Source organism: Eurosta solidaginis, chromosome 3 (assembly GCF_040869045.1).
Source record: "Eurosta solidaginis isolate ZX-2024a chromosome 3, ASM4086904v1, whole genome shotgun sequence".
NCBI lineage: Eukaryota > Metazoa > Arthropoda > Insecta > Diptera > Tephritidae > Eurosta > Eurosta solidaginis.
The window spans coordinates 286230695-286252610 of record NC_090321.1 but is presented as its reverse complement, the minus strand read 5'-3'; the positions used below and the strand labels follow the sequence as shown (position 1 = coordinate 286252610).

At 39.5% G+C, this 21916-nt stretch overlaps 1 long non-coding RNA gene and 1 pseudogene across 2 annotated transcripts; one reads left to right on the top strand and one right to left on the bottom strand.

Moving 5' to 3' along the window:
* Positions 1–228: 228 nt before the first annotated feature.
* Positions 229–21205, bottom strand: LOC137245774 (uncharacterized). Of its 2 annotated transcripts, XR_010951402.1 has the most exons (5): positions 20118–21205; positions 19815–20045; positions 17241–17463; positions 8920–8997; positions 229–705 (listed from the first exon to the last, which is right to left on the bottom strand). It is a non-coding gene; the product is annotated as an uncharacterized lncRNA (long non-coding RNA). The 2 variants fall into 2 exon arrangements; XR_010951401.1 differs by lacking the exon at positions 8920–8997.
* Positions 21054–21916, top strand: part of LOC137245772 (tRNA (guanine(26)-N(2))-dimethyltransferase-like) — a 29187-nt pseudogene continuing 28324 nt past the window's right edge.

Here is a 21916-nt window from a genome sequence, read left to right as displayed (position 1 = left end):
AATGTACGTGTCTCGCTTTCTCACTCTTACCTATTGTGTTTTCGACATTCCTTCTCGCTCGATGTTATTTACATTTTTAAGTTACTTCATTAGGTATGTTTTCGTTATCGCTAACCAAAACATATGCAACAACAACAACACGGGTAACTGGCCTATCGGTTACCCGTACCGGTTACCTTCTGTCAATTCGCTTTTTATATGAATGAAACGCGTCCCTTTTGTTTAAATAATATTTAATTATGAATAAATTATGTATACAATGGTTTTTACAAATAATTTCCTTAATTTTCTAGTGAACCTTACATATGTGCATATTTATATGTACAAACTACATATGTAAAGACATAAACTCATTCGTAGTCGTGCCCTTTCTGAAACCATTTTGAGTTTCGAAGCTCACACTGATGGTGCTCAATTTTTCCTGCGCGGGTGGTGTTGTTAGTATCAGTTTGCATAGATATGAGTATTGTAGATATAATACCGGAATATATGCAGCCCCATTTTGTGCTATCAAACTCGATTTGCAGGTGATGTTGAGCCTTTGAACTTGACCCTTTCCCATAATATGCGTGGTAGGGCCTTATATGTGATACTAAAAAGGCCGAGGGACAGTTGTCGCAGTTTTCTTGTAGTTTGAGCAAATGTACGTTCTTCTTACAGCCACAGCTGGAATATTGCTATGCCCACATCGTCAAATCGAATTACCTAGAATGAAAAAGAAACGAATATCAGTAAGTATAGATAATAAGTTTTTAATATAACCGGAAGTGCTTAATAAATACAACATACTCAAGGGGATTTCAGATAACCAGAATCAGGACCTGTAAAGTAAATTCAAGTGAACCTACACCATGCCAAGGCATTTTCCGGTAGCGGGGGTACCCGAAGATTATAACAAGGGATAATTGATAGATGTTGGGGTAATAGATAGTAAATTAGGCGTGCTACAAAAACAAAAACGAATAAATGCAGATGAGTGTTTAATCCACGCTTCCCAAGGCAGTCGGTTCTATGTACCCGAGCGACTCGGGATTTTTCCCGACCAAGGACTGTCATCTCAGTATGGCCCCATTTAATTTGTTTCGTCCCTCCCACAAATTGTCATCCTCACAGCAGCTCCTTGCAGCAGGACTGCTACATATTCTCTTACTCCGGGAAGGTATCGAACCCAATCCGGGTCCGTCTCCTGACCCCAGTCCTGAGAAATGGTTTTGCTGCATTTGCCAGAAAAGATTCTTTTTAGGACGGTCATACTCTGTTCAGTGTGTCTCGTGTAAGGGATGGTTGCATCGGACAGGTTGTTCTGGGCTTGATCCCAAAACCCGACGTCCACGTAACTTTTATAAATCTTTTGTGGCTCCTTGCTGCTCACGCCCAAGGGCGTCCCGTAGTCTACGCCTAAGCGCCCCCCACTACCTTCCAGCATCCTCGCTGCTCAGCAAGCCACAACAAGTACCCGCTGCTGCTCGCGCCCCACGGCGCCAACAACTCAAACAGCTGATATCACTCATAACTACTACCTTCGTAGTAGAGCTGGTAGCAATGCTGAGCATCAGCCCCTGCCCCCGCCTTCTTCTCCCCCCCTCTTTTCAGCCAGCAATCGTGCAGGTCAAGGAAACAGACTCTTAGTCCCTACCTCCGTTTGCACCGTCTGCCAGCACAGAATATATAGGTTTGCGACATCCGCTCAATGCAGCTCCTGCCTTGGGTGGTGCCACTTTCCTAGATGTTCTGGTCTCCGCGACGGCAACCCCTCGACGGGTTTCATCGCGCCATGTTGCCAGGTCGCAAACCCAAATCATCCGGGTACCCCAATGCTTGCCCAAGGGCGCCCAGTCCCAAGGCCACAACAGCAATTGCGTCCTGGCCTTCCACAACCTAGGCGTAGTCACCCGTCACTTACCCCTATAGTGGCGGCGTCACCCCTCATGCACTTCAGAATTCTGCAGTTAAACTGTAATGGACTAACTGGGAAGATTACGGAGATAGTCGATTTCATGAAGCGGCACAACATCCGCATTGCTGCAATTCAAGAGACTAAACTCACAGCAAGATCTGCATTGCAGACCTGCTCTGGGTATAATGTCCACAGGAAAGACCGCGAGAGCGGAAATGGAGGCGGCCTCGCGTTTATTATACACCACTCTGTGCAATATTATATATTTGATCCTGGCATCGACCGCAGGGACAATGTCTTAGAACGTCAAGGCCTATCTGTTCGGTCAGGCGATGCAAATCTAGAAATCATCAACATCTACATCCCTCCTGTCACCTGTTGCCCCAGTGGATACCGCCCTAATATCGAGGCCTACTCACTGGCAACAATCGCATTATCTTAGGCGATTTCAATGCCCATCACGACCTATGGCATTCAAACTTGCGGGCGGACAGTAGGGGTGAGATGTTGGCGGATCAAATAGAAGAAACGACGTGCTGCACAATAAACGGAGACGCCCCCACACGTATGGTAGGAAGCTGTCATAGCTCGCCAGATATCTCAATCGTGAGCGCAGAACTCGTAAACTGCGTCAACTGGCAGCCGATGGTAACATTGGCATCCGACCACCTGCCCATACTTATTTCGTTCGAGCGTACCGCCGACTTCATCGTCACCGAAAAACGCACTTTCATAAACTTCAAAAAAGGAAAGTGGGAAGAATATAAATCGGCAACAGACAGCAGCTTTGCTGCCCTCCCTATCCCGACTGATACCCGCCAAGGGGAGCGTGCCTTCCGTAAGGTCATTGAATCCGCCTCGGCACACTTCATTCCCGCCGGGAGAATTCCCGTTATCCGGCCCACTTCCCGGCGGAGGCCGCGAGCTTAGCGAGGGAACGCGACCTTATAAGACAGCTTGATCCAGGCGACCCCCAAATATGGGATATAAACCAACGCATCAGATTGCTTGTGGACGAACACAAGCGGGCGAAATGGGAAGAGCACCTAAGAGGTTGTAACCTCTCTACCGGTGTAGGTAAACTTTGGTCCACCGTAAAGTCCCTATCGAATCCGACTAAGCACAAAGACAATGTTTCCATCGCCTTTGGCGATAAGGTGCTGTCGGATGCGAAAAAATGCGCGAGCGCTTTCTGCCGACAATATATAATGCATCCTACGGTTGACAAAGATAGACGGAGAGCCAATAGACACGCACATAAACACAAATTCAGCGCGTCACCAATCACCATCACCGCTAGAGAGGTTGAGGACGCCATTGGTCGCGCTAAACCATCCAAAGCAGTGGGACCAGACGGCATAGCCATGCCGATGCTTAAAAACCTAGGGAAAGAGGGTTTCAAATATTTAGCGCATGTCTTCAACCAGTCTCTTTCCACCTTTGTCATACCCGAGAAATGGAAAATGGCCAAGGTGGTCACGCTACTAAAGCCTGGGAAACCAGCTAACATAGGTGAGTCATATCGTCCGATATCTCTCCTATCGCCAGTGGCAAAGACGCTTGAAGCCATTTTGCTCCCTTATTTCCAAGCACATTTGCAGCTAGCCCCTCATCAGCATGGCTTCAGAAAACTCCATAGCACTACCTCCGCGCTAAATGTCATTGGCACCCAGATAAATTGCGGTTTGAATCAATACCCCCACCATAGAACAGTACTCGTAGCGCTAGACCTATCAAAAGCCTTTGATACGGTCAACCACGGCTCGTTACTGCAAGACCTGGAAGGGTCTACCCTTCCCCCATGTCTTAAAAGGTGGACCGCAAATTATCTGGGTGGTCGGCAGGCATCGGTGCAATTCAGAAACGAAACATCAAAACCAAGGAGAATTAAACAAGGGGTGCCACAGGGTGGTGTCCTATCCCCACTTTTGTTTAATTTCTACATATCCAAGCTACCTTCACCACCGGAAGGAGTCACAATCGTTTCCTACGCCGATGACTGCACAATAATGGCCACAGGCCCAGGCCCAGAGATCGATGAGCTATGCACTAAAAAAAACGGCTATCTCCCTGATCTCTCCATTTTTTCGCCTCGCGAAACCTGGCATTGTCACCGACTAAATCTTCCGCGACCTTATTTACAACATGGACGCCCCAAATGTCGACCATATTGAACATCCACGTCGATGGCACTACGCTACCGACTGTCCTACACCCCAAAATCTTGGGTGTGACGTTTGATCAGGATCTACATTTTGGTGCGCACGCAACCGCAATTGTTCCGAGAATTCAGAGCCGTAATAAAATCCTCAAATCCCTTGCTGGCAGTACCTGGGGAAAAGATAAAGAAACGCTCATGACCACATACAAAGCAATTAGCCAGCCGATTACGTGCTACGCGTCACCCATATGGTCGCCAAGCCTAAAAACTACCCACTGGAAGAAACTACAGGCCTGCCAAAATACTGCTCTCAGAATCGCCACGGGCTGTCTTCTTATGTCCCCAGAACACCATCTGCATAATGAGGCGAGAATACTCCCCATCAGGGTGAGAAATGAGATGCTGACCAAACAGTTTCTGTTGAATACCCAGGATGGGCATCCCAACAGACATCTGATTGACGAACCAGCACCGCCTAGGGGCCTAAGGAGTCATCTCCGTAAGCATTTTGAGGAAATACGGCACCTGAGAACCCAGCCGTATAAAGCGAAAAAACACAAGCAGGTCCTTGGTGAACTCCATAGACAGGCGTCGGACCTTTATGTCGGGAATTGCCCGGTGAATCCAGTACTTGAAGAAAAATATCCAGAACTCGCGGAAGAGGAACGCATACTACCCAGGGAAACGCGTGTCACTCTTGCTCAACTTCGTTCTGGATACTGTAACAGGTTAAACTCTTACTTATCCAGAATCAACCCCGACATACAAAATGTATGCCCCGCTTGCAATGTGTCCCCACATGACACCAACCATCTCTTTAATTGTAATGTGGAACCAACGCCTCTAACACCCCTTTCCTTATGGTCCACCCCTGTTGAAACGGCAAGTTTCCTTGGACTCGCGTTAGAGGATATTGATGACAATTTGTGATCGGTCGCGGCTATTAGGTGGGGCGAGCATTGCTACAACAACAACAACAACAACAGTGTTTAATCCATTATGCGAAGTTCTTTGAATGGATGTGCAAATTGAAACGGGCAAAGTACTGCTAAAACTGCTTTCCCCGAGTAACCCGGGAACGAATTGATATGACTACGTCTATTCTTCTTTAGCAGCAGTGCCGAGCACCAATTCCAATCATATGCCAATACAGAATATACTCGTTTGCGGGATCTGAGCAGTACATCTAATTTTCCCAGATTTTCTGGGCTCAGCGAGGGTATCCTCCTGAATGGTGCATGTGTACCCTGCTGCCTTGCCTGGCCGCTCACCCAACAACACCAGGCACGACGGCTCCAGCGGGTTAGTGGGCTTAGAGTATACCCGTGGTAGCTATGCCTGTCGTCAGAGGCGATCAAAATACCAAATTGATTCAAGGGGTTTTGTAGCGCAATCCTTTCAATGGGTTGCCAGCGCAATATATAGCCTCTCCAACCCAATTGTCAACGTCACCTACCCGTAATCCTGTTTCTTTAACAGCCGAGGCTCTGGCGACCTCATGTTCCTTATGGATCTACATTTGAAGGCGCTTAGTTAGCTGACATCGCTTACTTAACCGCTAGATTCTAAAGTAAAAACCAAAACACCAAATATAGGTTAGGTTGAAGTGGCCGGTTCATGAGGATCTCACATAGACTGAATGAGTCCGTAGTGTTACCAGAAGTTTGTTTTAACGACCAAGCTGAAAAACCTATCAAGAACCAGGACCTATGTTATAAAAAAACTCCGTCCTCTTGACAAATACTAGAAGCTTCCTAGGACTTAAGCCACTTGCTGCTTCTAGATCTGACAGCTTTATCACTCCTAATAGCTGGAGCCTTAGCCTGGCAAGCGCAGGGCACGATATTTCTCAGGGGGCCCGGTATTTCTCGGAAGGCCCGCGATTTAGAGGTACTAAGACATTTTTTTTTATTTCAGGAGAGTCTTTAGTTGTTCCATGTGGAAATTTTAAGCCGAATTTCAAAAGCAACGAATATTGATAATGATTTTTTACCTGGTCCCTCGAACAGTGAGGAGACAATAAAAACATCAAACAAAAATATATGTTTACATGAATCCGAAATCGTAAAGTTTTCGTGGTAACACTGATGAAGGTTCATCTTCAAAAAGCCTTCCAACAATACCACCAACTCTGTATCAAAGTCTAGATTATTTAAACGGTTTCGATATCTGACATCACCGCCATCCAAGAAATGCGTTGGACGAAGCAAGGAAGAAAGAAGATCAAAAATTGTGACATATATTGGAGTGGCCATGCGAATAAGCGCAGTTTCGGCGTCGGATTCGTGGTGGGAGAGAGACTTTGTCGCCAAGTGCTGGCGTTCACGCCTGTGGACGAGCGTCTCGCCGCTATTCGAATAAAAGCAAAATTTTTTAATATATCATTCATCTGCGCCCATGCGCCGACAGAGGAGAAAGACGATGAGGTGAAAGACACTTTTTATGAACAATTAGAACGCACATACGAGCGCTGCCCCCGTCATGATATAAAAGTCGTGCTTGGCGACTTTAACGCCAGGGTGGGCAAAGAAGGTGTTTTTGGCCCTACAGTCGGAAAGTTCAGCCTACACAATGAAACTTCTCCTAACGGACTGACGCTGATTGACTTTGCCGGTGCTCGAAACATGGTCATATCAAGCACGAGGTTCATGCATAAAAAGATACATCAAGCTACATGGCTGTCTCCTGATCGAAATACTCGCAATCAGATCGATCACGTTGTGATAGACGGACGGCATGCCTCCAGTGTTTTAGATGTGCGAACGATCCGAGGACCTAACATCGATTCGGACCATTATCTCGTTGCAGCCAAAATGCGCGCCCGCCTCAACGCGGCTAAAAACAAGGAACAAAAAACACAAGGAAAGCTAGACGTCGAAAAGCTTCAATCACAACAGACTGCCAATGATTTCGCAACTCCACTCTCACACCTGCTCTCTGAGGGCACAACTCATCCTGAAGGACTACAGGAGCAGTGGGAGCATATCTCCAAAGCACTTCATACTGCCGCCGAGGAAAAAATTGGTTACCGGCGGCCACGAAAAAACAACTGGTATGATGAAGAATGCCGCGTTGCAACGGAAAGAAAAGACGCTGCCTACAGGGCTACGTTAAAAGCGAGCGCGACAAGAGGAGTGTGTGAACGCTATCGTGAGTTGAAAAGGGAAGCGATACGCCTTTTCAGGAAGAAAAAAGCAGAAGCAGAAAGGCGTGAGTGCGAGGAGCTTGAGCTGCTAGCCACCAGGAATAACGCCCGAAAATTCTACCAAAAAATACGGCGACAGACGGAAGGTTTTAAGACCGGGGCAAACTCCTGTAGGAATGAAAACGGCGACCTTGTAACTGATGTCCAGAGAGTGCTTAGATTATGGAGGGAACACTTCTCTGCTCTCCTAAATGGAGGCAGCAATTCACCGCGCAGAGATGAAGAACCCGATCCCGCAATCGATGATGATGGAATATATGTCCCCCCGCCCGATTATGACGAAGTTAGAATAGCAATAACCAGATTGAAAAACAACAAGGCCGTGGGCGCTGATGGATTGCCTGCGGAGCTATTCAAGTTCGGCGGCGAGGAGTTGGTAAGGCACATGCAGCAGCTTCTTAGCAAAATATGGGCGGACGAAAGCATGCCCGACGGTTGGAATCTAAGTGTTCTTTGCCCAGTCCACAAGAAGGGGGATACTGCAAAATGCACCAACTATCGTGGAATCAGCCTTCTTAATATCGCATATAAGGTCCTTTCAAGTGTATTGTGCGAAAGATTGAAGCCCACCGTGAACCGGCTGATTGGACCTTATCAGTGCGGCTTCAGACCTGGTAAATCTACCATCGACCAGATTTTCACAATGCGCCAAATCTTGGAAAAAAACCCGTGAAAAGAGAATCGACACACATCACCTCTTCGTCGACTTTAAAGCCGCCTTCGACAGCACGAAAAGGAGCTGCCTATATGCCGCTATGTCTGAATTTGGTTTCCCCGCAAAACTTATACGGCTGTGCAAAATGACGTTGAGCAACACCATCAGCTCAGTCAGAATTGGGAAGGACCTCTCCGAGCCGTTCGAAACTAAACGAGGTTTCAGACAGGGTGACCCCCTATCGTGCGATTTCTTTAATTTGATGCTGGAGAAAATTATACTAGCTGCAGAACTTAACCGCACTGGAACAATATACTATAAAAGCGTGCAATTACTGGCATATGCTGATGACATTGATATCATCGGCCTAAACACCCGCGCTGTTAGTTCTGCTTACTCCAAGCTGGAAAAAGAAGCGGTAAAGATGGGTTTGATGGTGAATGAGGACAAAACGAAGTACCTGCTGTCATCGAGCAAAGAGTCAGCGCATATGCGCCTTGGCAACCACGCTACTGTTGGCAGCCATAATTTCGAAATAGTAAAAGACTTCGTTTATTTGGGAACCAGCATCAACACTAGCAACAACATCAGCACTGAAATCCAGCGAAGAATCAATCTTGCCAATAAATGCTACTTTGGACTAGGTAGGTATAGTGTTAACTACTTTGTACTCTACTTTAATTTTTAAAATAATTTTAATTGAGTTTTCCTGTTAACTTAAAATTTTGAATAACTTCAAAAAAAGAAAATTCTAATTAGTTTGAAAATATTTAAACTCAAAAATATACAAAAATAAATTTTTAAAAATAAAATAAATATTTGGCTTATTACCAAATATATTGGCGATTCTACCAACGGACCTAAATGTTTATATAAGTCTATATGTGATACAATCACTGAATGTCACGCTTTACGTATCACAAAGCTATTGACCAATAAAATACCGCAAATAAAAGTGCAACTAAGTGACGTGCTACCAAAGAAAATTTGTTTAAAGTTACCTGGACCAATTACAAGCTATCTACCGGTTTCAGCAAATGTACACACGGTCCTGCTCCGAATCATCACATCCTTGAATGCTGTTTAATATAAATTTTAAAAGTATATTCAGTGCATTTTCATACAACAAGAACAACCATTAAAATTTAAATAAAAAATCAATAACCGAAATTAACAGGATGAAATACGCATCCATCTACCCTCAACATTTGTGCGGTACATCTGTTAACACTAGTGAGAAGAAATCAACAATTAAAACAAATATCGAACAGGATGAGTACCGTTATGTGATATAGAAGAAAGAATATAAAAAAACCGCTGGAACTAAACAAAAATAACTTTGATAGAAATAATAAAATAGTTAAAAATGCAACAAAAAATTGTGAAATAATTAAAAAATTTAATTTTTGAGTGATTTTTCGCAACACATTGCAACATATTTTTAAGTTACGCAATATAAAACGCTTAAAATGAGAAGTGTAAATACGCTAAAACTCATTTTTAAAAATAAATGCCAGATCAAAACAATACTGTCACTGTTTTAAATACAACCACAGCTGTAGAAAATTGATCCAGCATTACTCAGGAAGTTTCATCTACAAAATAGTGTCACTAACATCTCCCTACATTTCATTCGTATATCCAAGTATTTTAACATTCAACAAGCAACATCGTCATATAGTGTACCGTTTATTGGAACCATTCATGATCTTTAACGTCCTCTACACAAATAAGAGCATCATTATATTTTAAAGCCATTGCATATTTAAATTTATCAATCAACTCTTCCATAGTAATAAATCGTAAATATAAATTTTAAATAATTTTAACTTTTTCTAAATACAATTTTTATTTTAATATTAAATTAAAATTTCAAATTTATTTTAAGATTATTTTTATATCTTAAAAATTTTAATATAAGTTATTTAAATTTATTTATTTTTTATATAAAATTAAATATTATATTTAAATTGTTAACTCCCTTTCCAAAAAATTCTTAAATATTTTCTTATTTTCAAATTTTTCATTTAAATTTCTTTTCATATGGTTCTACGTTCACCAATACGAACTCGTAATTTTACAAATTCAGAAAATCAAAATATCAACCATACAAATAACATCATGACTCACAATACAACTCAAAATTCTAACATTAATACAACACAAAACAACATCTCTAAAACAACACAAAATACTTCAACACAAGATAACTTTACAAATTTTCCTTCTACTAAATCTATTAAATTACCACAATTTTGGCAAGATTGTCCTGATGCCTGGTTTTTGCTTGTTGAAGGACAATTTGAAATTAACAATATCAATGATGATAATTTAAAATTTCAAAATGTTCTAATTACTCTTCAACGAGATACTATATCTAAAATTTTAGATGTTATTAACCCTCCTCCTCTTTTTAATAAATATGATACAATCAAAAAAATTATATGTGAAAGATTTTCTCTTAGCGAAGAAAAACGATTAGAACAATTATTTTCAAAAACTGAACTTGGTGATCGTTCACCATCTGAATTATTCAGATTTATGAAATCACTTATAGGTACTGACTCCATTGTAAGTCAAGAATTACTTTTCAAATTATGGATTCGTAAATTGCCACAAGAAATACAAATCCATTTAACTTCTAGTAACAATAAAAATAAAGATGAAGTAATTATTTTAGCTGACAAACTTTTTGATTTAATCAACAAACGTCATTCTTCCAAATCTCCTGTAGTCTCAAATATAAATAATAATATTTTAGAACAATGCGTTAAAAATTTAACTGAATTAACCACGGCTATTTTTCAAAATTTAAATAAAATTTCTAATGATATTAATCAATTACAAATCCGTTCAAGATCTAAGGATAGAAATAGATTTAAATCTCGAAATTTTTCAAAATCAAGAAATTTTTCAAACAATCGTAATTTTACTTCACAAACAAATATTTGTTGGTATCACAAAAAATTTAAGAATAACGCTCTTAAATGTATACCCCCATGCAATTTTAATCAAAATCACAATTCAAATTCCGAACAAAATTTAAACTGAAACGATCCATTATGACGGTGACGGATAATGGAACTATTATTAAACCTACTCGTCGCCTATTCATATTTGATAAATTCAATAAACTTAATTTTCTTATCGATACAGGTGCAGATGTATCAGTTATTCCTTTTTCTAAATTTAAAATTTATAAAAGAAATTCGGATCTTACTTTGACCGCAGCAAACGGTTCTTCAATTGAAACTTTCGGTACAAAACTACTTAAAATTGATTTAGGTTTAAGAAGAGATTTTGAATTTCCATTCATTATTGCGAATATTGATACACCAATTTTAGGAGCAAACTTTTTAGAAAAATTCGGAATTATTGTCAATATTAAAAAAAAAGAAATAATGGATTCTACTACAAAAATTAAAGTTACTGGATCTTCTGGATTTTCTGATATTTTCTCACTCAAAATTCCTATTGTCGAAAATAAGTTTTCAAAATTACTTAATGAATTTCAATCTATTACCTGTGAACCAGATTATACTAAAAAAGTTAGACACCATACGGTTCACAGGATAGAAACAAAAGGTATTTTACCATTTTCGAAACCCAGACGTCTTGATCCAATCAAACTTAAAATTGCTAAAGCTGAATTTGAATTTTTAGTTAGAACGGGTATATGCAGACCCTCAAATTCTCCTATTGCATCTCCACTTCATCTCGTTCCTAAAAAAGAACCAAATGATTGGAGACCTTGCGGAGACTATCGAAGACTTAATTTTATTACTACACCAGATCGGTATCCTTTACCACATATTCACGATTTAACAATTGATTTAAAAAACAAACAATTTTTTTTCCAAAATTGATCTTGTGCGTGCTTACCACCAAATTCCAATGGCAGAAGAAGACATTCATAAAACTGCAATAACTACCCCTTTTGGAATGTTTGAATTCGTAAGAATGCCTTTCGGTTTACGAAACAGTGCTCAAACTTTCCAACGCTTTATTAATGAAGTATTTTCTGATTTCGATTTTGTATTTACATACATTGATGACATTCTTATTGCCAGTGATAATGAAGATCAACATATAAATCATTTAAAATCAGTTTTCAAAAGACTTGAAGAATATAATTTAAATATCAAACCTTCAAAATGTACTCTCGGTGTAAATAAATTAAATTTTTTAAGTTACGAAATTTCAGGCGAAGGTATTAAACCATCTTTAGATAGAATTGAAATCATAACAAATTTTGAAAAACCAATTTCTATAAATAAATTACAAAAATTTTTAGGTATGATAAATTACTATCACAGATATATTAAAATGCTAGCAACAGAACTTAGTCCTCTGCATGAAATGTTAACACATGCAATTAAAAACAAACTCAAACAATTAAATTGGACAAATGAAACCACAACAGCTTTCGAAAATGTTAAAAAACTTTTTGCTAAAAATACTTTACTTACACATTTCGACAAAAATGGTACTTTATCATTAGCAGTAGATGCATCAAATGTTGCTATTGGAGCAGTTCTTCAACAAACTAGCAATAATATACTAGAACCCTTAGCTTATTTTTCAAGAAAATTAACTACAACAGAAACTAAATATTCAACATTTGATCGTGAACTTTTGGCAATTTATAATTCAATTAAACATTTTAAACATTTTCTTGAAGGTAGAACTTTTACAATTTATACTGATCATAAACCTTTAATTCATGTTCTAAATTCTAAAGTAGATAGATCTCCTCGTCAACTACGTCATCTTGAATATATTGCTCAATTTACAAATGATATTCAATATATACGCGGAAAAGACAACATAGTTGCCGACACACTTTCCCGTATTCCAGAAATAAATGCAATTTCTACTCAAGATATAAATTTAGAAACTTTATATAAAGAACAGCAAACTGATACATCTTTACAAAAAACCATTTCTGATCCAAATTCTAAAAATAATTTAAAAGAAATTCATATTCCAATTATTAATTTAAACATATGGTGTGATGTTTCTCTACAACCTTTTCGACCTTATGTTCCACATTCTATGAGAAGAATTATATTTGACAGAATTCACTCATTATCTCATCCAAGTATAAGAACAACTAGAAAATTAATTCAAAATAAATATTATTGGCCTAACATGCGTAAAGAAATTAACGATTGGACTTCATCTTGCATCAATTGTCAAAAATCCAAAATTTCAAGACATACTAAATCTCCTATTCAAAAAATTCAAATACCATCAGGTCGTTTTGAACATATTCATATGGATATTGTTGGACCTCTTCCAGTTTCAAATGAAAATTGTTATATTTTAACAATTATTGATAGATTTTCACGTTGGCCTGAAGCTTATCCACTTAAAGATATTTCAACAAATACTATAGTAAAAACTTTTATTCAAAATTATATACCACGATTTGGTATACCATTGAATATTACAGTTGATCAAGGTTCACAATTCACCTCAAAATTTTTTACGGAATTAACTAAACTTCTAGGTTCTCATAAAATTCATACATCTCCTTATCATCCCCAAGCAAATGGCATGATAGAGAGATTTCATCGAACTTTAAAAGCAGCAATTATAGCATCAAACGACTCGATTCATTGGTCTGACATTTTACCATTCATTCTACTTGGTTTACGAACTTCTATTAAAGAAGATTTAAAATGTTCATCTGCTGAACTTGTTTATGGCCAAACACTTAGAATACCTGGTGAATTAATTATTTCAAATAGTAATAAAGAACATGATTTTTCTAATGACGCTCTCCATAAAATAAGAGAATATTTTTCACTTGTTCGTTCTAAAGTGTTTCATCATAATAAAGAAAATTTTTTCGTTCCTAAACAATTAGAAAATTGTGAGTACGTTTTTGTTAAAGTTCTTCGTAAATCTAATTTAGAATCACCTTATGAAGGACCTTTTAAAGTTATCTCTAAGAAACATAAAACATTTACAATTCAATACAAAAATACTATTAAAAATATTTCAATTGATTTACTTAAACCAGCAAACATACTTATTAACACTAATTTAAATACAAATACATTAAACAACAAAAAACAAAAAAAGGTTACATTTAATATTAATTAATAATTTGTTTGTTTCAAATTTTCTTTGAGGGGGAGTAAATATAGTGTTAACTACTTTGTACTCTTTACTTTAATTTTTAAAATAATTTTAATTGAGTTTTCCTGTTAACTTAAAATTTTCAATAACTTCAAAAAAAGAAAATTCTAATTAGTTTGAAAATATTTAAACTCAAAAATATACAAAAATAAATTTTTAAAAATAAAATAAATATTTGGCTTATTACCAAAGTAGGCAATTGAAAAGTAAAGTCCTCTCTCGGCGAACGAAAATCATACTCTACAAGTCACTTATCGTACCCGTCCTGCTATATGGGGCAGAAGCATGGACCATGACAACAGCAGATGAAGCGGCTTTGGGAGTGTTCGAGAGAAAAGTTCTTCGAAAGATTTATGGACCTCTACGCGTTGGCGATGGCCAGTACCGAAGAAGATTTAATGATGAGCTGTACGAGCTATACGCAGACATCAACATAGTCCAGCGAATTAAAACGCAGCGGCTGCGCTGGCTAGGCCATGTTATGCGAATGAAAGATGATGCTCCGGCCAAGAAAGTGTTTCTATCGGAACCCGCCTATGGAAGCAGAGGTAGAGGGCGGCCCCCACTCCGTTGGAAGGACCAGGTGGAAAACGATTTAAACTCCCTTGGTGTGACCAATTGGCGCCGGTTGGCGGAGCGAAGGAGCGACTGGCGCGCCTTGTTGGACGGCCATAACCGTTTAGACGGTTAAGCGCCAATTAAGTAAGTAAGTAAGAATAATGAGTTTTTGCGATCTGAAGAAGTCAACGAAATAATTCGTCGAGGTCATCAAAAGTGCCCTGTTATTTTTCCACGTGATTGTCATGACGAGGCATTTCCTACCTCGTTGTTAAACAGAATCTTGCCAAATGGAGAGAAAGTGGAGCGTCACTGGTTGGTGTGGAGTGCCAGTAGCAATGCTTTTTATTGCCTACCATGTCGTCTGTTAAGCACCAATACTTTAAATCGACCTAAAATTTGTTGTCCTGGCGAATATTCGAAATTCCAGGTATGGAAGAAGCTATACGCTAAACTGCCATCACACGAAAATAATAGAATTTTGGACACTATTTTTTTTTTTTTCAAAAAGCGAAAGGATGGACATTTTTTGGGCATCTAAGATCTCATAAACCATTATGATCCGATACTTAGAGATCATTTGGAGAAAGTTAGGATTTCACAATAGCAGCACAAACGTTTACAAGTTCACTATCTTTCCCCAGACATTCAGAACGAGTTTATAGAAATTTGTGCAAAGCATGTGAGGGAAACTATATTAGATCAAGGCAAGAAAGCTAAGTATTTTGCTATTATCGTTGATGCTATGCTTGATGCTAGTCACGTTGACTACGTTCATTTTGCGCTCACTCCATTTCAATTCGAAAGCAACAAATTTACAATTCCAGAACAGATTTTGGCTTTCGTGAATTGTAACCAAAAAACTGCTCAGAAAATCGCTGATCTAATTTGCCATACATGATTGAAGATTGTCGTGCACAAGGGTACGATAACGGCGCCAATATGAAAGGAGCTTACAACGGAGCACTACGTCACATTCTCGACAAAAACTCGAATGCTGATTACTCGCCTTGTGCAACCCGCAGCTATGATACCGTTTTCTTTTCTGGATAAAGTGTTACGCAAGCGTTGTTGTTCTATTATAAAAAACAGGCAACGCCTTTACGGGGTATTTCGTTCTTTTGTGAAAATTCTTGCCTGCTCGCAAGGCAAAAGCTTACACTTTTACCCTGTATAAAATGGCGGTGTGGCAGTGCAACTTTGTGAAACTCTCAATTCGCTCTTAAGTTCCACATATACTCTGTTAATATGAGTGAATTTGGTGAGTTGAAATGTTCTTTGTATGCACTATAAATGTTGACCATTTTCTGGGGTAGGAGTAACGCTATTGTTGTTGTTGTTGTTGTTGTAGCGATAAGGTTGCTCCCCGAAGGCTTTGAGGAGTATTATCGATGTGATGGTCCTTTGCCGGATACAGATCCGGTACGCTCCGGTACCACAGCACCATTAAGGTGCTAGCCCGACCATCTCGGGAACGATTTATGTGACCACATTAAACCTTCAGGCCATCCCCTCCCTCCCCATCCCAAGTTCCATGACGAGCTTGGGGTCGCCAGAGCCTCGTCTGTTAGTGAAACAGGATTCGACGCGGATAGGTGAGGTTGACAATTAGGTTTGGGGAAGCTATATATTGCGCTGGCAACCTGCAGGGTTGCGCTACATAGCCCCTGGAATCTGATAATTTAGTCCCCTCTTACGCATACGACAGGCATACCTACCGCGGGTATATTCTGACCCCTTAACCCGATGGGGTTAGAGTATTACCATTTACTTAGGCAATAATTTATTTCAGAAAAGAAAACGCTATCAATTTATGTGGTGTTGATGCTGCAGAATGTTGTACGGCTGCAATTATTTTCTTCGGCAGCACTCCACAACGATGTGACATCCTCAAAAAAATGTACCTAGCTCTCTTCATAGTCTTTCAGCCAAAAGCCAAATTTGACAGCGCAAGCATACGGCGACGTTACCGGCATTCTCAAGTACATCAACATGTTCCAATGTATCTTGCTGTCCTCAATTTGGTTCAAAACCCTACCATTAATGAAAGAAGCCTGGTCCTCTAAGCGAGAGACGCCACCACAGATGTTGAGGTCCGACATCTAGATGCCTTATTAGCTGATTTGAAGTTGATCAGTAACCAATGGGAAACAATTTTAAACGAATGCAAAACAGTTGCTATTCAATTGAACATCTCGCCAAAGTTTCCGGACATTCGAAAGAGAAAACCCAAAAGGCGTTCTGAAGATAATTTAAATGAGATGATTACGGATGATTCAGAGTCTGATTTCAAAAACAATACATTCTTGGTGATCGTTGATTCGGTAATCACTGACATTACTGAACGATTTGCAGCTATGAGAAATTTGAACGAAAAGTTTTCCTTTTTGTGGCAATTTAAGACATGGATGAAACTACGGCTCGGGCGAGCGCAGCAAAATTTGTCGAAATATACAAGTCGAATATTTCTCAAAGCTTAGAATGTGAAATAGTTCACTTGAAACACATTTACGAAGCAAATTTTGATAAAGGCCTGTCACCATGGGAATTGCTAAATGCCGTCTATTTTCAAAATATGTATACAATTTTCCCCCAACTTTTGTATTGGTTTACGTACCTTTTGCACTTTACCTGTCACTGTATCTAGTGCAGAACGTTCCTTCAGCGTCCTTTCAAGAATGAAAGACTTTCATAGATCGTGTTCATCTAAAGAGCGAGTTTTAGGACTTGCCACGCTTTGTGTTGCATCCGTTTTGGCAAGAAGGTTAAATTTTGATATTATTATAAAAAATGTTGCAGCGAAAAATACAAGTAAAGCCACTCTTTGATATCCGAACATTCTATATTGAATAATTAAAATTTATAATCATCATTAAATTTATCAGAAATGTATGAAAATGTCACCAAATAACTAGAAAAGATTATTTGAAATAATATGTGGCTGTTAAAAGAGAATTTTATTTCTACGTTACAATAAAATAAAACAAATAGTAAATATTCTGTGTTAATTTTATTGTCAGCTCTTAGCCAAAAATCATTTAGTTGATGTGGCAAACATTTTTTTTGATGTAATCCACCAATAAAGATTTATGAATGAAACGTCATTAATTCACGTTAATCAAATGTATTAGTGGATTTTTTTTAGGGGGGCCCGTAAATTTTTTTAGTCCCGGGGCGGATTTTCTCTCTACGGCCCTAGTTCGAAGACGCCAGAGGGGATTGAAGCCAGAGTCTCCGGACCCAGAGCCAAAATATCAGTACCTCTAAAAGCACATACGAGCAGCTTTCAAGCGGAAGTATTCACCATATGTTGGTGCGCTAAGCTGAACCTTCAGCGCTGATACTCCAATGAAACAATTGCCATACTCAGTCAGACAGTCAGGCCCCACTAAAGGCAGTTGTGGCGTTCGAAATAAAGTCAGCACTGGTCCTTGGGTGCACAACGTAGTACTGTTGCACTGGGCCCCAGGCCACAGGGGAGTACAGGGTAATGAGCAGACTCTAGTGTTTAGTTTGTTGCGGCCCTCCCACAAATTATCATCCTCCCAGCAGATCCATGCAGCGGGTCTCCGCCATACTCTCCTCCTCCGGGAAGGTATCGAACCCAATCCGTGTCCTTCTCCTGACCCCGGTCATGAGAAATGGTTTTGCTGCGTTTGCCGGAAAAGAATCTTTTTAGGACGGTCATACTCTTGTCAGTGTGTCACGTGCAAGGGATGGTTGCATCGGACAGGTTGCTCTGGGCTTGATCCCAAAACCCGACGTCCTCGTAACTTTTACAAATCTTTTGTGGCTTCTCGTTGTTCACGCCCTCATTACACCTGAGAACACAGCCGTATGAAGCTGAAAAACACAAGCAGGTCCTGAGTGAACTCCACAAACAAGCGTCGGACCTCTATGCCAGGAATTGCCAGGTGAATCCTGTACTCAAAGAAAAAAACTAGCAGAGTAGGAACGCACTCTCCCTAAGGAAACGGGAGTCACTCTAGCCCAACTTCGATCTGGATACAGTAACAGGTTAAACTCTTCCCTATCCAGAATCAACCCCGACATACAAAACATATGTCCTGCTTATAATGTGTCCCCCACATGACACCAACCATCTCTTTAGCTGTATTGTGGAATCAACGCCTCTAACACTCCTCTCATTATCGTCCACCCCTGTTGAAACTTTCTGTTTCCTTGGACTCCCGTTAGGGGACATTGATGACAATTTGTGATCTGTCGCACCTATTGGATGGGGCGAAGCACTGCTACAACAAGAGCAGGCGGACAACCCGGAAAGAGAGGCAGAAACTGCATGACCCATCGATCCCGAGCCGTTCCTGTCAGTTGGCTCACAGGGGCATTTATTAGGAGAAGGGGGGAAAAGAGAGAAGAACACTGGAGCAATACGCCAGGTTTGAGAGAATCTAAGTTACTGTTAGGAAGTTATAGCACAAGTCGCTACAGGGCAATAATAGACCTATCGAAAGATAACCGAAGAATCCCAAGAGCTTTCTTACAGGGCATTATAGACTGAGCAGCCGTATGCAGAAAGTGGGCATACTATCGAATAACACATGCCGATTTTGTGATCGATCAGCAGACGGCGGACCATATCCTCCAAGAATACGAAGCAATCTCAAAACGTAGGGCTAAGTTTATGGGCTCACCATGGCCAGTGCATTCCCACATTTAATACATTGAGGTACTAACCCGACCATCTCCGGACCTATTGATATGACTACATTGAACCTTCTAGGGATTGAATATTAATAACGACCGCAATGCGAAAGTCTGTTAAAATTTACCATTCTCCATGGAATGCTACATATATAACTTCCCACGTTTTGAATCAGTAATGAAAAGAGCAAAATTTACTAAAATTTTAATTGGTTGTGCGTAAGGTGTTGATGTCCTCTCTTAACGCAATGTAATGGCAACGGCGACGCAGGGAAAATAATAAAAATCCTATAAATCTAATGATCATAATTAATTAATCCCTCCCATTCTATGCAGTTGTATGCATACATACATATGGGTTTTGTTCTCAAAACGCTATTTAAAGAAATCAATTGGTATTTACATGAACTTCGAACTCTTTGGTATTTGCCTTCTTCAGTTGATTATCAACAAAAGCATGACAAATTATCACTAACAAATTCATACATGTTGTTTATATATTTAATATGGTCTGCAAATTACTTACCCTTTCTGGTGCGATGATCCTGGACAATCGGGCCTGACTAGACGAGATTTATTTTGCCTTAACATAGCGTGCTTAACGCGAACCATATCATGTTAGGCCCCAATTTCGATTATGCAACCAATCAAAGAAATGTCGTGCTTGTAATACTGCTATGATAGCAGCAGCAGCTCCCGGTGGCGGCACATAAACAACAGTTGCATGCGGATCAGTTGCATTTTTTGCTTCGGCTACCTATTCAATTTTAATTCACATTACATTATCTACTATTGCAATTTTTAATCAATACAAATCAATATAAATTACCGAAGCAAATACTGGCAAAACAAGATGCGTAGTTCCACCCCTTTTTGGGAAGATACATCCAACCAATTTTGTACCGTATTCCAAAGCATGTTGGTTGTGGAAAGTACCTTGTTTAACGGTAAATCCTTGGCAAATGACACGTGAATCTGCATTTAATTGCAGGTTTCTTGTTTTTTTGGCATATCCTGAGCTGAATCGCACCCCGGCAGAGGTGATATATATTAGAATAATATAACATTTTTTTTTATTATTTAAAAATACACATTCGCATGAATGAAAAGCAGAGTAAATAATGTTGCTTTGGTTGTAGCGATAAGGACACTCCCCGGGAGCGATTTAGTATGACCACCTGGAACCTTCTAGACCATCCCGTCGATTATATACAACTTTCAGATTCTAAAAACGGATCTCGATACGCGTCTTTTGATACCACCTTTGTTTAGGTTGTGCACTGTCTTGAAAACGTTACCTTTTTTAGTTTTGGAAATCGAATTTTCCAATTCCAATTGGTGGCAAGAGGACTTGGCTGCCTCTAGTTAATGCGCCAGGTTAATTTAGAAGTGCCTAAACAGCTAACACACGTCACACCTAAAAGCCCGTAGCACAAGCACCTTTTTAGTTTTTTAGTTTAATTACCACAATTATAGTTTTTCATCGTTTTGAAATGTTTCCCGGAATAATTAATAAATTGTCGTATTAAGATGACGCTGTCATTTCGATGACAGCAAGAAACGTCGATGTGTTAGTATAGAGCGAAAAAAGCTTTGAATGGGTGGGTGAACTACCCTGCAAAAATCGTGTGACCAAAAACGCACACAGCCACACGAATTTTTGACAGGTGTGACGATTTGGAATGAAAAATTGTACAAATGAAATAGCATGCTGACAAATTTTGCTTTCCCACAATGTATCTTGCTCTCTCGCACCTATTATTTTCATAGGGATAGCAAAATACGTCATTTTTGCGTGCAAAAAATCCGCCATTTCTAATTCTGCAGAAAAGTGAAAATTTTTTCAATTTGTGTGATTTACATTTTGCAGAAATTAATATACGCATTCTTTAATATTTTTTGGTCTACTAAAGTGTGTTTTAGCAAAAAAAAAACTCATATCAATGTGTGCATGTTTATAAAGAAAGAAAGTGAAATACATATGTAATTGCATAGCATAAATAATCGTGAGCAATTCTAATGCAGAATAGTAAATTTTGATTTCCACATACATACAAGAAAAAAATGTTTGTTACCATTAAGATTTATTATCCAAAATTGAAAAAAAAAAGATTAGAAAATTCGGTGTAAAAAAACGGCTATGTGTGCAATAAAATAGCCTCTCTTGTTGAGATACCCCTCCATGGTCTCCATTAATTATTGTGACGGAGGTGTGTTTGCTGCAGCAAAGTGAACCCAAACAGTGTAGGTCGTGGTGGTTGTTGTTCGTGGTCCGCATCAACTGGACCAGGTGGGGCAATGACGCCACATCCAGTTATACCAAGGTATATACCACAACAGCAACCGGGTAATGCAAGGCCATGACAGCAGCAGCAACAACCTCCCAAGGCTGGCTATCATCGTTGATTTATAAAAAAACAGTGTTGTGCATCTGTAATGCTTAAATATTTCCTCTGTTGAAACAGTTTCCACGATTCACTGTTCAACGAAAGCAGCAGCCAGCGTATGCCACCACCGAACAGCTGATAAAAACTTGGATGGCCAGCAGTTTAAAGCCAAAATGGAAGTTGAGGAAATATCTGAAAATAAGGTAAATATATGTTTCGCGTTATTAACAAAATCGCCCTA